This window comes from Periophthalmus magnuspinnatus, chromosome 10 (assembly GCF_009829125.3).
Source record: "Periophthalmus magnuspinnatus isolate fPerMag1 chromosome 10, fPerMag1.2.pri, whole genome shotgun sequence".
NCBI classification, from domain to species: domain Eukaryota; kingdom Metazoa; phylum Chordata; class Actinopteri; order Gobiiformes; family Gobiidae; genus Periophthalmus; species Periophthalmus magnuspinnatus.
The window spans coordinates 34,633,780-34,647,800 of NC_047135.1; the positions used below are offsets into that span (position 1 = coordinate 34,633,780).

The 14,021-nt window shown below is 45.5% G+C and overlaps 1 protein-coding gene across 3 annotated transcripts in view; it reads right to left on the reverse strand.

Annotated features, from left to right (window-relative positions):
• The window catches only part of LOC117377414 (glutamate receptor 3), a 170,389-nt gene that overhangs the window by 109,980 nt on the left and 46,388 nt on the right, over positions 1 to 14,021 (reverse strand). The gene's annotated exons all lie outside the window — the stretch shown is intronic.

A 14,021-nucleotide genomic window follows, 5' to 3' on the forward strand; every position in this document is an offset into this window, starting at 1 on the left:
TGAGTGACTCTCGGGGCTCCTCTGGTTTAATCAAGCCCCTGTAAACACTGTGATCCTGCTATTATGGCCCGATTGACTAAAGAGACGCGAAGAATTGGCCCGCTACCTTTAACGTCAAGTCTCCGTCTCCCGTTTTACGCCTACAACCGCCGCGATAAAACCCAGAGACTGTATAAAGACGTGGACAAAGTGACTCCGCCGTGTCCGTAAATAAATACCGTGCTCCCTAAAGTACTGAATATTCATTTCGAGTCTAACTTCTTCGTCTCTCGCCTGGAGAAAGCAGCTCTTAATCTCCGCAGATGGACTCGGATTGTACCGGCCGACGTTGAAGCTGCACTGTGTAACTTTCCCGGTGAAGAGCCCTTCTGCTTGTCTCCATGGCGATGTTATTGATTTGCCTAGAATAAAGATAAAAGAGCCCATTTTTTCGCACAATAGGGCAATTCAGACTGTTCCGCGCAACGACAGCTAACGTTAACCCGACCCACGCTGCATTTATAACAATAACAATCGTTTTTATTGCTGCAAATAAACGGGCGAAGGAGAGACGGGAAAGACGTGGACGAAAGGAGAGAGACGTCCGCCACGGCGTTCAGCTGCGAATGAAGCTCGTCGAGGCTAGAGCCAATTTAGAGCTGAGTTTTGTATTTGGAAGTATCATAGCAACCAAAGAGCCAATCAGGAGCGAGGCTGTTGAAGTTAACGCCTCTTCCTGCTGGTTTAGGAGGGAGCGGACACGTAGCAACGCTGTCAATCAAACCTGTTGCTAACGCTAACAGGAGTGACGTTCGGAAAAAGAAGGCGCCCGATTTGTCTGTTATTGTTATTCAAAATTAAATAAAATTTAAAAAAAGAAAGAAAAAAAACATTTCAAAATAACAAAAAAACACAACTAAAACTAACAAAAAAAAGAAAGAAAATAAACTAAAAAAAACCCTAAAAAAAATAAAAATAAAACTCAAAATAAAAAACAAGCAAAAACTTAAAATAAATAAAAAATAAATAAATAAATAAACTTAAAAAATGAACTCCAGGATCATGTAGAGGGTTAATACGAACATTTAAGACCAAAATGAGTCTGAAGCAGCAGAGACAGAGAGAGGAGACAGTTTTTCAATAGAAAGTGAATTAGAGCCAGAGTCGATGGAACCAGAGGTGCGCCCATGATCACTTCTTATTTGGAACGTGGCGGCTAGCAGGTTAGCTATGTCCATTTATATACAGTTGTCCCTCGTTTACCCCTAATAGGCAAAATTTACGAAGTATCAGCTTAATTTTTTACATTATTCTCTATGTTTCTGTCTGTAAAACCCCTCACCACACACTTTATACACTTTTCTCACACAGGCGTTAACATTTTCTCACATTTCTCTCTCGTTTAAACTCTCTCAAAGTTCAAACCTTCGTAGGCGTCTTTGTCGGTGCAGAACGTTTCATCGACGTTGTGGGTTTTGTCGGGGAGAAAACAAATTGCAAACGTACAGCACTTCAGAGTCACACTGAGATCCAACGTTTATGTAAATTTGTCTGAACACATTCTGTACTGGACAGGAGACACGGCACGGAGGAGACTGATGGACAATGGTCTACAGTCCAACAGCCAATCAGGACGCACGACACAATGGTCTACAGTCCAACAGCCAATCAGGACGCACGACACAATGGTCTACAGTCCAACAGCCAATCAGGACGCACAACACAATGGTCTACAGTCCAACAGCCAATCAGGACGCACGACACAATGCACATTCCTGTAAAAAAGCATGTAAAACTGCACTAAAAATCAGAGAAACAGCGAAAGGTGAACCACGATATAGCGAGGGACGACTGTACACAGCCTCTGAGTTACATACCGCCCCTTTAATTTCTCAGAATACGTTACAGAAGTCTCAAAAATGTCCCCTAAGCCCCGAGAATCACAGACCCGCCTGTCCTGCGGGATTAGCTCTATGTTATTTAACACTATGGCTGCCCTATCAGCTCCAATACAGGCCACTTCCACCCAGGGATACACCTCGTCTCTGAGTTCACCTTCACACACACACACACACACGTACGCACACACTCAGGGCGCCCAGATAAGTGAATCAACACGAGGACAGCGCCATTGTGCTCCGCCGCCGCAGGCCCGAGAGCCGCGATCTCCAGCGCTGAACACAACCCGAGCTGCACGACTCCTAGTGGCACGAGGAGGTTTTTTTTTTTTTTTTTTTTTCGCCGCGCTCTTAATTTGGGCCACGACTGTCGACACGAAACCTCACCCCGACTGGCACCTTCTTTGTCTGCTGCACAAAGCGACCCCCCCCCCCCCTCACCCTCTCCTCGCCGCACCCCTCCGCCGCACACCCGTTCCCTTCCGTCGTCAGAGTCTGCCCCGGTCCAGTGGAGAAGTGGTCAGGGTCACCGCGGTAACGTCGAGGAGCGCGAACACGAGGCGAGAAGCCCTGAGGAAGACTCCAGAGAGGTTCAGAGATAAGACCCCGAAGCGGAAGATGCGTCGGCGCGATGACCTTTGACCCCAGGACCGAAGTTATCCCAGACCGACCCTTTGAGAAATGAGATTAAAGAGGACGAAAAACTTTTACTGTGGATTTGCATAACGAACGGTACGGCCAGAATATGATCCTAACAGTTACGAGAGAAGAAAGTAAAAAGTAAAAGTAAAAGTATCACATGGGGAAATGTACTTAAGTAAAAGTAGTTTGTGTAACCGCTCAGTCGTCCTGGTTTGATTCATCGTAAAACGCAAAGTTAAATCTGTAAATCGGATTAAAATAAAGTCGTAGGAGTGAAGACGTTTTGCTGCTCATCCAAGTAAAAGTACTAAAGTATCTGTTTAAAAATGTACTTAACACTGCAAAAAAAAAAAATCTAAATGGTATAAAGGTTAGGGGTCAACAGGATAAACGGGCGAAAGAAATTAAAGAAGAAATAAGTGAAGTGCAACACGGTGTCACAAAAGACGATAAACGATAATATTGAAATTAAACAAAGAAAAAAAAAAAAAACAAGCGCAGATTTAAACCAAAAAAACTATTTAAATCGACAAAAATTAAAAAAAAATCTAAATCATGAGCTGTGATAAATAAACAGCAGAATAAAACAGTTCTGGAATGGCATCTGGAATGAGTCAGAAAAGCATTTAACGTAAGTTTTAATGGAAAACAAAGGTGGGATTTAATACGTTTTGAGCCTAAATAAGGAAAAAACAATATAAAACGTGTATTAACTGTACTGGAAATGTGTATACTGATGTGTTGTGGTCATTAATCTGCTTGAAAATAAAAAATTAAATTAAAAAAACAGGTAAAACTGCAGTGGACCAAATCGTTTTAACTGTTGCTTTTCATTCTCGCTGCAGGACATTTATAACGTTATTTTATGCAGCGACTTGAAGTTAGTTAAGTCGCCGCTTCGAGATAAATGTGTTTGTAAGTAACTGGTGCTTAATGTGGCGTGCGGTTCTGTTCTGCGGTGATCGTTTAGCGCGTGGACTGAGAAATCCGCGAGTGACCTCTCCGCCCCGTGATTTTAAACTCCCCCATCGGCCGGTTCTCGTGATCGGTCCCGCTGCATCCGACGCCTTAAAGCCTCGTGAATACTCCGCGCAGGCCCCAGTGTGAGACTTTTGAAGCCGTCCTATCGATTTTCAATGTGAGCGCCATAAGCCGTAGCATGCAGAACGCCGCTGTTTTCACACGCCTAACGACCGTGACGGCGTTCTCCTGGTCAGCAGCTTTACAGACGCATGAAACGGGCCAGCTCCACTTCTCCGGCTCTTTATTCTCCTCATTTTTATAAGTATTTATCATTTTAGGAGGGGCTTATCCTGCGCTGAACCATAATAGGATGCAAATACTGAAAAAAAAAACAGCTCGTTATGTCGATTTCCTGGTTGCGTCTTTAATTAGAGGTGATTTACAAACTGATTTTGACCCAGAAAGTCTCATAATGTCTGAACTTTTCTTCGCGCAAATCCGTTCAGTCGTGATGTGAAGAATAAGCGTCATTTACGTAACACTACTGGGTCTGTTGTGCGCGACGTTAACTGTGTTTTAAGGAAATAAAACTGAAAAAAAACTAAAAAAAACTAAACACACTGGTATCGGTTGATATCAAACATCGGCTTAAATACTTAACGTCAGTATCAGAACTGACTGTACTCGGGATGGGACGATGTTAAAATGTAGACTCAAGATTAGTTCATGGTTGTTGTAAAACTCTGCGCCGCTGCTAGCAACTTGTGCAATCAGCTGTGCAAAATGCTGTTCAGCTAGTGCTAACCTAGCGATAGCAAAGTCGACACAAACACGGATTCATACAAGTCCAAACTAACACAAACTGCATTTAATAGTTTATTTCTCATGGTTTGTTACTTATGATGGAGATTTTCGGCTCAAGTTTGTCATGAACGATGCAGGATGTTTGTGTCGTAAATGTGCGTGGGTAAGTCATTTGTGTAAGTCGTTCGTTTAAATTGTTCGTGTAAGTCGTTCGTGTAAGTCGTTCGTGTAAGTCGTTCGTGTAAGTTACTCGTGTAAATCGTTCGTGTAAGTCGCTCGTGTAAGTCGCTCGTGTAAGTCGCTCGTGTTTTCCCTCGAAGCCGTATCTTTGTAAGTCGTTCATGTAAGTCGTTGGTGTAAGTCGTTGGTGTAAGTCGCTGGTGTAAGTCACTGGTGTAAGTCACTGGTGTAAGTCGTTCGCGTAAGTCGTTCGCGTAAGTCGTTCGCGTAAGTCGCTCGTGTAAGTCGTTCGTGTAAGTCGCTCGTGTAAGTCGTTCGTGTAAGTCGCTCGTGTAAGTCGCTCGTGTAAGTCGCTCGTGTAAGTCGTTCGTGTAAGTCGCTCGTGTAAGTCGCTCGTGTAAGTCGTTCGTGTAAGTCGCTGGTGTAAGTCACTGGTGTAAGTCACTGGTGTAAGTCGTTCGCGTAAGTCGTTCGCGTAAGTCGTTCGCGTAAGTCGCTCGTGTAAGTCGCTCGTGTAAGTCGTTCGTGTAAGTCGCTCGTGTAAGTCGTTCGTGTAAGTCGCTCGTGTAAGTCGCTCGTGTAAGTCGTTCGTGTAAGTCGCTCGTGTAAGTCGCTCGTGTAAGTCGTTCGTGTAAGTCGCTCGTGTAAGTCGCTCGTGTAAGTCGTTCGTGTAAGTCGCTCGTGTAAGTCGCTCGTGTAAATCGTTCGTGTAAGTTACTCGTGTAAGTTGTTCGTGTAAGTCGCTCGTGTAAGTTACTCGTGTAAATCGTTCGTGTAAGTTACTCGTGTAAGTTGTTCGTGTAAGTCGCTCGTGTAAGTTACTCGTGTAAATCGTTCGTGTAAGTTACTCGTGTAAGTCGCTCGTGTAAGTCGCTCTTGTAAGTCGTTCGTACAAGTCATTCGTGTAAGTCGCTCGTGTAAATCGTTCGTGTAAGTTACTCGTGTAAATCGTTCGTGTAAGTCGCTCGTGTAAGTCGCTCGTGTAAGTCGCTCTTGTAAGTCGCTCGTGTAAGTCGCTCGTGTAAGTCGCTCGTGTAAGTCGTTCGTGTAAGTCGCTCGTGTAAGTCGTTCGTGTAAGTCGCTCGTGTAAGTCGCTCGTGTTTTCCCTCGGAGCCGTATCTTTGTAAGTCGTTCATGTAAGTCGTTGGTGTAAGTCGTTGGTGTAAGTCGCTGGTGTAAGTCACTGGTGTAAGTCACTGGTGTAAGTCACTGGTGTAAGTCACTGGTGTAAGTCGTTCGCGTAAGTCGTTCGCGTAAGTCGTTCGCGTAAGTCGCTCGCGTAAGTCGCTCGTGTAAGTCGCTCGCGTAAGTCGTTCGTGTAAGTCGCTCGTGTAAGTCGCTCGTGTAAGTCGCTCGTGTAAGTCGCTCGTGTAAGTCGTTCGTGTAAGTCGCTCGTGTAAGTCGCTCGTGTAAGTCGTTCGTGTAAGTCGCTCGTGTAAGTCGCTCGTGTAAGTCGTTCGTGTAAGTCGCTCGTGTAAGTCGCTCGTGTAAGTCGTTCGTGTAAGTCGCTCGTGTAAGTCGCTCGTGTAAGTCGCTCGTGTAAGTCGCTCGTGTAAGTCGTTCGTGTAAGTCGCTCGTGTAAGTCGTTCGTGTAAGTCGCTCGTGTAAGTCGTTCGTGTAAGTCGTTCGTGTAAGTCGCTCGTGTAAGTCGCTCGTGTAAGTCGTTTGTGTAAGTCGCTCGTGTAAGTCGCTCGTGTAAATCGTTCGTGTAAGTTACTCGTGTAAGTTGTTCGTGTAAGTCGCTCGTGTAAGTTACTCGTGTAAATCGTTCGTGTAAGTTACTCGTGTAAGTCGCTCGTGTAAGTCGCTCTTGTAAGTCGTTCGTACAAGTCATTCGTGTAAGTCGCTCGTGTAAATCGTTCGTGTAAGTTACTCGTGTAAATCGTTCGTGTAAGTCGCTCGTGTAAGTCGCTCGTGTAAGTCGCTCTTGTAAGTCGCTCGTGTAAGTCGCTCGTGTAAGTCGCTCGTGTAAGTCGCTCGTGTAAGTCGCTCTTGTAAGTCGCTCGTGTAAGTCGCTCGTGTAAGTCGCTCGTGTAAGTCGTTCGTGTAAGTCGCTCGTGTAAGTCGTTCGTGTAAGTCGCTCGTGTAAGTCGCTCGTGTAAGTCGTTCGTGTAAGTCGCTCGTGTAAGTCGCTCGTGTAAGTCGCTCGTGTAAGTTACTCGTGTAAATCGTTCGTGTAAGTCGCTCATGTAAATCGTTCGTGTAAGTTACTCGTGTAAGTCGCTCGTGTAAGTCGCTCTTGTAAGTCGTTCGTACAAGTCATTCGTGTAAGTCGCTCGTGTAAATCGTTCGTGTAAGTTACTCGTGTAAATCGTTCGTGTAAGTCGCTCGTGTAAGTCGTTCGTGTAAGTTGCTCATGTTTTCCCTCGGAGCCGTATCTTTTTTCTTTCAGACTCTGCAGATCGGCGTCTCATCTTGTTGGTTTTGTTTTTCAAATCCGTAAAAATTCCACACATCAGATTTCTTCACCTTCTTGAGTGGAGGATATAAATGTGTGGCATCATCCGGGTCCAGATCCACTGCCCACGAGCCACGATGGAGACTAACGGTGAAGAACCAGCCCCAAATCAGAACAGACACAGAAGCAACAACTGTCACTGCTATGACAGAGCGCCCCCTTGTGGACAAACACCAGAACTAACATTTAAACACTGTATTGAAACCGGAAACCTGAGTCAGTCTGGTGCCGTAAAGACGAGTATAAACGTGTGCAATGATCACGATTATTAAAAAACGCCACGAACGACTAATTGCGGACCTTTTTTATTGTGATTTATCTGCTCTTTGGCTGTTATGTAAAAATAAATCTCATTAAACACGCCAAGTTTTTCAAATAAGTGACAAAATAATCCAACAACATGAATAAACAGAGAGAACGTGAGATGGTCAGAGCTTCATCGTGACCTTTTCCACAAATCTACGTCTGTTTTAATCTTGGACAATTTGGCATAAAATACAGATTTAAAATAAAAATCGTCGTCTTTTTTTTTGCAGCTCTTATGACTTTATTTACAGACACTTTAAAACAACAGTCGCCCAAAGTGCTGTAAACAAACTCAAGCTGTAAATTTGAGTTTTAAAGAGACTTAAAAACAGGAGTGAGAGATGATCAGGGGGAGTTTTATTTTATATCCACCGAAATTTTACATTTTAATTTAATGTTAATGAGAAAATACTAATTATCTTCAGCCTAATCTGGAGATTCTGTTCTGTCCAACGCTCAGTATTTATGTCCTGCTGAGATACATGGCACCTCCCCCTCCCTCCTCCCTCTCTCCTCTTCCTCCTCTTTCCCTCGCCTCTGCCCTCCACTCCTGTCTTCCTCCTCTCCTCTCCTCTCGCTCCTCTTCTTCGTCTCTCCTTTCTCTTTCCTCCCTCCTCTGCCGTCTCTCTCCTCGCTTATCTCTCCTCTTTCTCCTCCTCCTCCCTCCCTCTCTCTGCTCTCTCTTCTCTTCCTTCTCTCTGTTCTCTCCCTCCTCTCTCCTCCCTTCTCCCTCCTTTCGCCTTCCTCTCCTCTTCCTCCTCCTCTTTCCTAACTCCTGTCCTCTCTCTCCTCTCTCCCTCCTCTCCTCTCTTCCTCCTCTCTGCTCTTCGTCCTCTCTCCTCAGTCCTCCCACCTCTGGTCTCTCTTCCCTTGCTTATCTCTCCTCTTCCCCTCCTCCTCCCTCCCCCTCTCTCCTCTCTTCCCTCCTCTCTCTGCTCTCTCCTCTTCCTGCTCTCTGTTCTCCCCCTCCTCTCTCCACTCTTCCCTTCTCTCTCCTGCCTTCTTTCCTTTTTCTCATCTCCCTCCTCTCTGTTTTTCTCCTCTTTCCTCACTCCTTCCTCCTCTCTGCTCTCTCCTCTTCCTCGTCTCTCCTTGTTCCTCGTTCTCCTCTGTCCTCTCTCTCCTCCCTTATCTCTCCTCTCCACTCTCCCTCGCTCTCCGTGTCACGCTCCCTCTCCTTTCTCCTGTCCTTTCTCCTCTCTTTTCTTCTCTCCTTCCTGACTTCTGTCCTCACCACTTTCTTTGACCTCTGCTTTTGTTTCCTCTTTTTCCTCGGCCATCTGCTCATCCCCTAAAGCACGCGCCCTCTCCAAGCACGCAGGGACCACTCTCCCTCCACCGCTCCCTCTCTCCACCTGAGTACCTCTCTCTCCATCTCTTTCTCCCTCTCTCCACCTGAGTACCTTCCTTTCTCCCTTCTCTCTCCCTCTTTCCACTTGAGTACCTCTCCCTCTCTTTCCCTCCCTCTCTCTCTCCGTCTCTCCTCCTAAGTACCTCTCTCCTCCTCTCAGACTGTTTCCTCATAATATCGGCCGCTCCATCAGTGAAGTGAAGATTACAGCCTGGACTTGAGCGAAAGTGCACAGGGGGGAGTCGGGGGGGAGTCGGGGGGCGGGAGTCGGGGATAGAGAGTCAGAGTCATGGGGGAGAGTCAAGGGGAGAGAATCGGAGGAGAGAGTCAGGAGGAGAGTCAGGGGGGAGAGTCAGGAGGAGAGAGTCAGGAGTAGAGAGAGTCAGGAGGAGAGAGTCAGGGGGAGAGTCAGGAGGAGAGAGTCAGGGGGGGAGAGTCAGGGGGGAGAGAGTCAGGAGGGAGAGTCAGGGGGGAGAGTCAGGAGGAGAGAGTCAGGAGTAGAGAGAGTCAGGAGGAGAGAGTCAGGGGGAGAGTCAGGAGGAGAGAGTCAGGGGGGGAGAGTCAGGGGGGAGAGAGTCAGGAGGGAGAGTCAGGAGGAGAGAGTCAGGAGGAGAGAGTCAGGAGGAGAGAGTCAGAGGAGAGAGTCAGGAGGAGAGAGTCAGGAGGAGAGAGTCAGGAGGAGAGTCAGGAGGAGAGGGTCGGGTTAGACTCAGGGTGGAGTTCAGGGGGAGTCAGGGGGGGAGATCAGACACAGGTGACTCTGGCCCCGCCCTCCGTGTGATTAAAACACCTCAGTCCAGACGAAAGTTCATGTCTGAAAATATCAACAAAGAGGAAACGAGCTTCACCTGAAACGGCCGTGAAGCTGAAGCTGAAGCACAAACTAGAGCAGATTTGTACTTTTACATTTTTGGTTAAATATCTTCACATTTCTGAGACTAAATGTTCTTTCGTTTTGAGTTTTGTGTCTGAGCAAAAAAAAAAAAATCTCAGATAATTACAATTTCAAAACAAGATCCTCTGAAATAAAAATGAATAAACAGGTTTAGTCTTAATCTCCATCAGGACTGAGGAAAACGTGGAACATTTGAGCGACGGTGGCTCAGTTGGTAGAGCGCTCGTCCACTGATCCTTGACGTTTGAGTCTTGAAGGTAGAAAAACACTAAAGATTTCACCATTTATCATTTATTATATATAAAAAATACAGTCATTATTTGTCGTCTAAAAATCGTGCGTAGCGTGAAAAAAGCGTCGATATCGCGCCGTTTCCCTTTAAATCACCTTTGACTTCGAGTTACCGTGACAACGCTATACATTTATCACACGTACTCTTAAAATCGCTGAAAACGCCAATAAAAAAATCGGTGCTGAATCTTTTTTTTCATTCATTTTTATATTAAACTTCCTCCTTTTACTCTTGAAATATCCAAATCCTGAGATACGATTCTTGAACGACTGCAGTATTCTTTGTCCGTTTGGATTTAGACCAGTTTCCAGCAAGCGTTTTTACGGCGGCGGCGTCCACGAGCGTCCACGCCGTCATCCGCCGTAACTTAGCGTCACCCGACTGTAAGACGACAACGCCGCTTTACTCCTTCTCTGCGTCTTCCCCCGATCTCATTTTCTCTTCGATTTTTTTATTTTTTTTTCCTCTCTCCTCTGCCGCAGCTCGCCCACCTCCCCCACTCCCCTCCTCCTCCTCCCTCCTCCTCCTCCCTCTCTCCTCTCCTCTTCTGGCTGCTGCAGGGGAACCACGCTTCCTTCTGCACTTCACTGGTCAAACACACAGCCTGGCCGCCCTCATTCCCTCCCATAATCAGGACACTCAGCGCTGCTACGGGGATGTTTCATTTCTGATGCATCACTTGAGATGGCTGGCCTGGAATGCTAGTTCAGAGCCGCGGATTAGCCTGCGGGCGCGGCGGGCTAATAATAATCAAATATGTATTAAAGGAACAACACTGTAACGCGCTCGAGGTACAGGGGGAGCGCTCCGTCACGGTACATCCGCCGTCGGACAAAAGTCTTTCGAGAAATTGTCGTCGAAATCCGAGGTTTTTTGACGTGACTTTTGAGACGGAGATGATCGGATTTTCACGGGTTCTTCAGATAATAAACTATGGAAATGGGATTAGAGTTATTTCAGTAGCAAATGATCTCATATCTTATTTTCTGTGTTGCCTAAAATAATTCTCAGGTCGAGTCGCGGTGCTTGGTTTTCACATTTAAACGTCGCTCGCCCGCGCAGCTCTGACGGACGTTTTACTGCAGTATTCACGTGCATATCTGCTGATGATACAACCGAGGTCTACAGAGAGGAGGTCCTGAAGGTGGCCGCTTGGTGCTCGGAGAATAACTTTGCTCTGAATACCAAGAAGGAAACCAAGGAAATCATCATCAACTTCAGGAGGCACAGCACAGACCTCAATGGCGAGTGTGAGAGAGGGGAGAGGGTCCACACTTTGGGGGGAGAGGGTCCACACTTTGAGGGGAGAGGGTCCACACTTTGGGGGGAGAGGGTCCACACTTTGAGGGGAGAGGGTCCACACTTTGAGGGGAGAGGGTCCACACTTTGAGGGGAGAGGGTCCACACTTTGAGGGGAGAGGGTCCACACTTTGAGGGGAGAGGGTCCACACTTTGAGGGGAGAGGGTCCACACTTTGGGGGGAGAGGGTCCACACTTTGAGGGGAGAGGGTCCACACTTTGAGGGGAGAGGGTCCACACTTTGAGGGGAGAGGGTCCACACTTTGAGGGGAGAGGGTCCACACTTTGGGGGGAGAGGGTCCACACTTTGGGGGGAGAGGGTCCACACTTTCCGGTTTCTTGGTGTTCTCATCTCAGAAAACATATCCTGGACTGAGAACATCACAGCTATCACCAAGAAGGCTCAGCAGCGACTTCCTGAGGGTGCTCAAGAAATACGATCTGGACCCCGGCCTGCTGCTCATGTTCTATCGTGCGTCCAGAGCCTTCTGACGTATTACAGTCTGGTACGGCGGCTGCACCATGGCGGACAGAGAGAGGCTTCAGACGGTGGTCAAGACCCAGAAGATCATGGGCTGCCCTCTCCCGTCTCTGATGGATATTTACACCTCCCACTCAGCAGGGCCAAAAATATTATTAAGGAGCCGCCATTAAAGCAACGACCGCCAGACTCAAAAAAAGTGTTTTCCCATGTGCCATAACCCTGTGGAATTCACGTATGCACTGACCTCCGACTTGTGCAATATTTAACACAGTGCAATATTTATCAGTGCAATAGCTAATATAGTGCAGTACTTGTTCAGTGCAGTATGTGACTCTGCAGTATTTACTTGTACATTTTGTTGAGAGTTGTAGTCTGGGTGTTTTAAATGTTTTAAATGTCTTAATGTCTGGCACTATCGTAGTTATATTGTGTTGTAGTGTGTAGAGTCGTTCAGTGAATCGTTCAGTGAATCGTTCAGTGAATCGTTCAGTGAATCGTTCAGTGAATCGTTCAGTGACTCGTTCAGTGAATCGTTCAGTGAATCGTTCAGCATCGTACAGTGATGGACACAGCTCTTTTTTCCATAGATAAAATGTTTAGAATGAGATGGAGACGATGTGGAGCACAAAGTTATTTTACAGTAGAGAATTCACTCATTTATCTCCTCTATCCTCTCTCGCCTCCCGTTCGCTCTCCTCCTTCCACTCTCCTTCCTCCTCTCGCCTCTCTCATTTGACTCCTTCCTCCTCTCGTCTCCTCCCTCTCCTCTCTTCTCCCTCCTCTCTCCTCCTTTTTTGCCATAGATTTTTTTCTTTAGATTAAGATGGAGACAGTATATACATATTTTCTTACATTAGTGACATTTTATGGGGTAAAAGCAGAATTAACTCATTTAAAAGTAAAAAAAAGTGACGTACAGCAGCTTTAACGGTCCAGAGCAGCACATGTGTGAATATTCAGTATACAGTGAGTATTTATAAACAGGAAACAGATAAAGTTTGGGTGAAAATGCTGCTCCAGAGTCTGTGTCGGGCCAAAGTCTCTCGTGGTAAATGTCAGTGATGATCTGATCTGTCCATGGCCTAAAGTCAAACACCAGATACAAATGTGCAGAAAAAAACACTAAACGCTGCAGTGAAACAGTCGCCACAAACAAATATCCTGAGCTTTAGTTTGACAAAAAACTTTAAAAACATCTCAGAATTATGTAACAGTTTAAAATCGAAATGATCCTTTTATTCTAGAAACAAATGTTCTGTAATTTCTGTTAAATTATAGAAGAGAAACAGAAGAAGTGTCTTTATTTTACACCGGAAATAATCCAGACTCAGACTTTAAACTTTAACTTGTCTCTTTCACTCAGCTCTTCGTTTCATAAAAAGGAGATGAGATTAAAACACGTCACTGTAACTCCATGAAAAAGTAGGTTGGACGTCGCTGTGTCAGAAGAACAAATGTATTTATAAAAAGTATTTATAAAAAGTATTTATAAAAAGTATTTCTAAAAAGTATTTCTAAAGGACGACAGACTGACTCTGACTCATCTGTTTGTTGAACTTTATATGAGAAGTTTTAATGCAAAAGAGAGAGAAAGAGGAGGGAGGAGGAGAAAGAGGAGAAGAGGGAGGAGAGAGAGAGAAGAGAAAGAGGAGGGAGGAGGAGACAGAGGAGAAGAGGGAGGAGAGAGAAGAGAAAGAGCAGGGAGGAGAAAGAGGAGCAGAGATAAAGAGGAGAGGAGAAGAGAGTGAGAGGAAAGGAGAAGAACTTTTAATACAAGATCTTATGATGGTCTATGTCTAAAAACTTAAAATAGAGAGGAGGAGAGAGAGAAGAGAGGAGGAGGGAGGAGAAAAGGAGAGGAGGAGAGAGTGAGAGCAGCATTGGGGAGAGGGGGAAGCTCTCATGATTGTCTACGTCTAAAAACTGCTCTAGAACTGAAACGTGGAGTTTGGTTCCACTGATGCACTTTAATAATGTGAAGATAAACATTTAGAATCTGTTCTTCATGTTTGAAATGGACCGACGCAGGTTTTTGATTTGTTTGTTTAGTTTTTATTGTTCTGTATTTTAACCGGACGCTCGTGAAAAAGCGACTCTGCTCTTGTAACCCCCGACTCAAGAACAGTTTATTAAAGAAATGTAGTAGTTTTTGAAGGACTCCAAAAAGAAAAATAATAATGTGAGTTTAATATGAAATGAAAGGAAACAGAAAAGAGCAACGATGGTTTAGCTTTAAGCAGAAAAATGAAATTAAATCAAATATGTTTACAACTTCTGTGTTTCAGTCAAAAAAAAGTGCAGTAAATCAAAAACCCAAAGTCCTACTGAGCTCAGTGATATTTCAGTCAAAAGGTCAAAGGTCAAAGGTTCCTCGTTGTAGTTTGAGCGGTTTCCACGTGACGGTTCGACAAGAGCAGAGAAAGTTCCTGTTCTCAGTTCACAGGGTTCTGGGACAGACTCGTCATCTCCT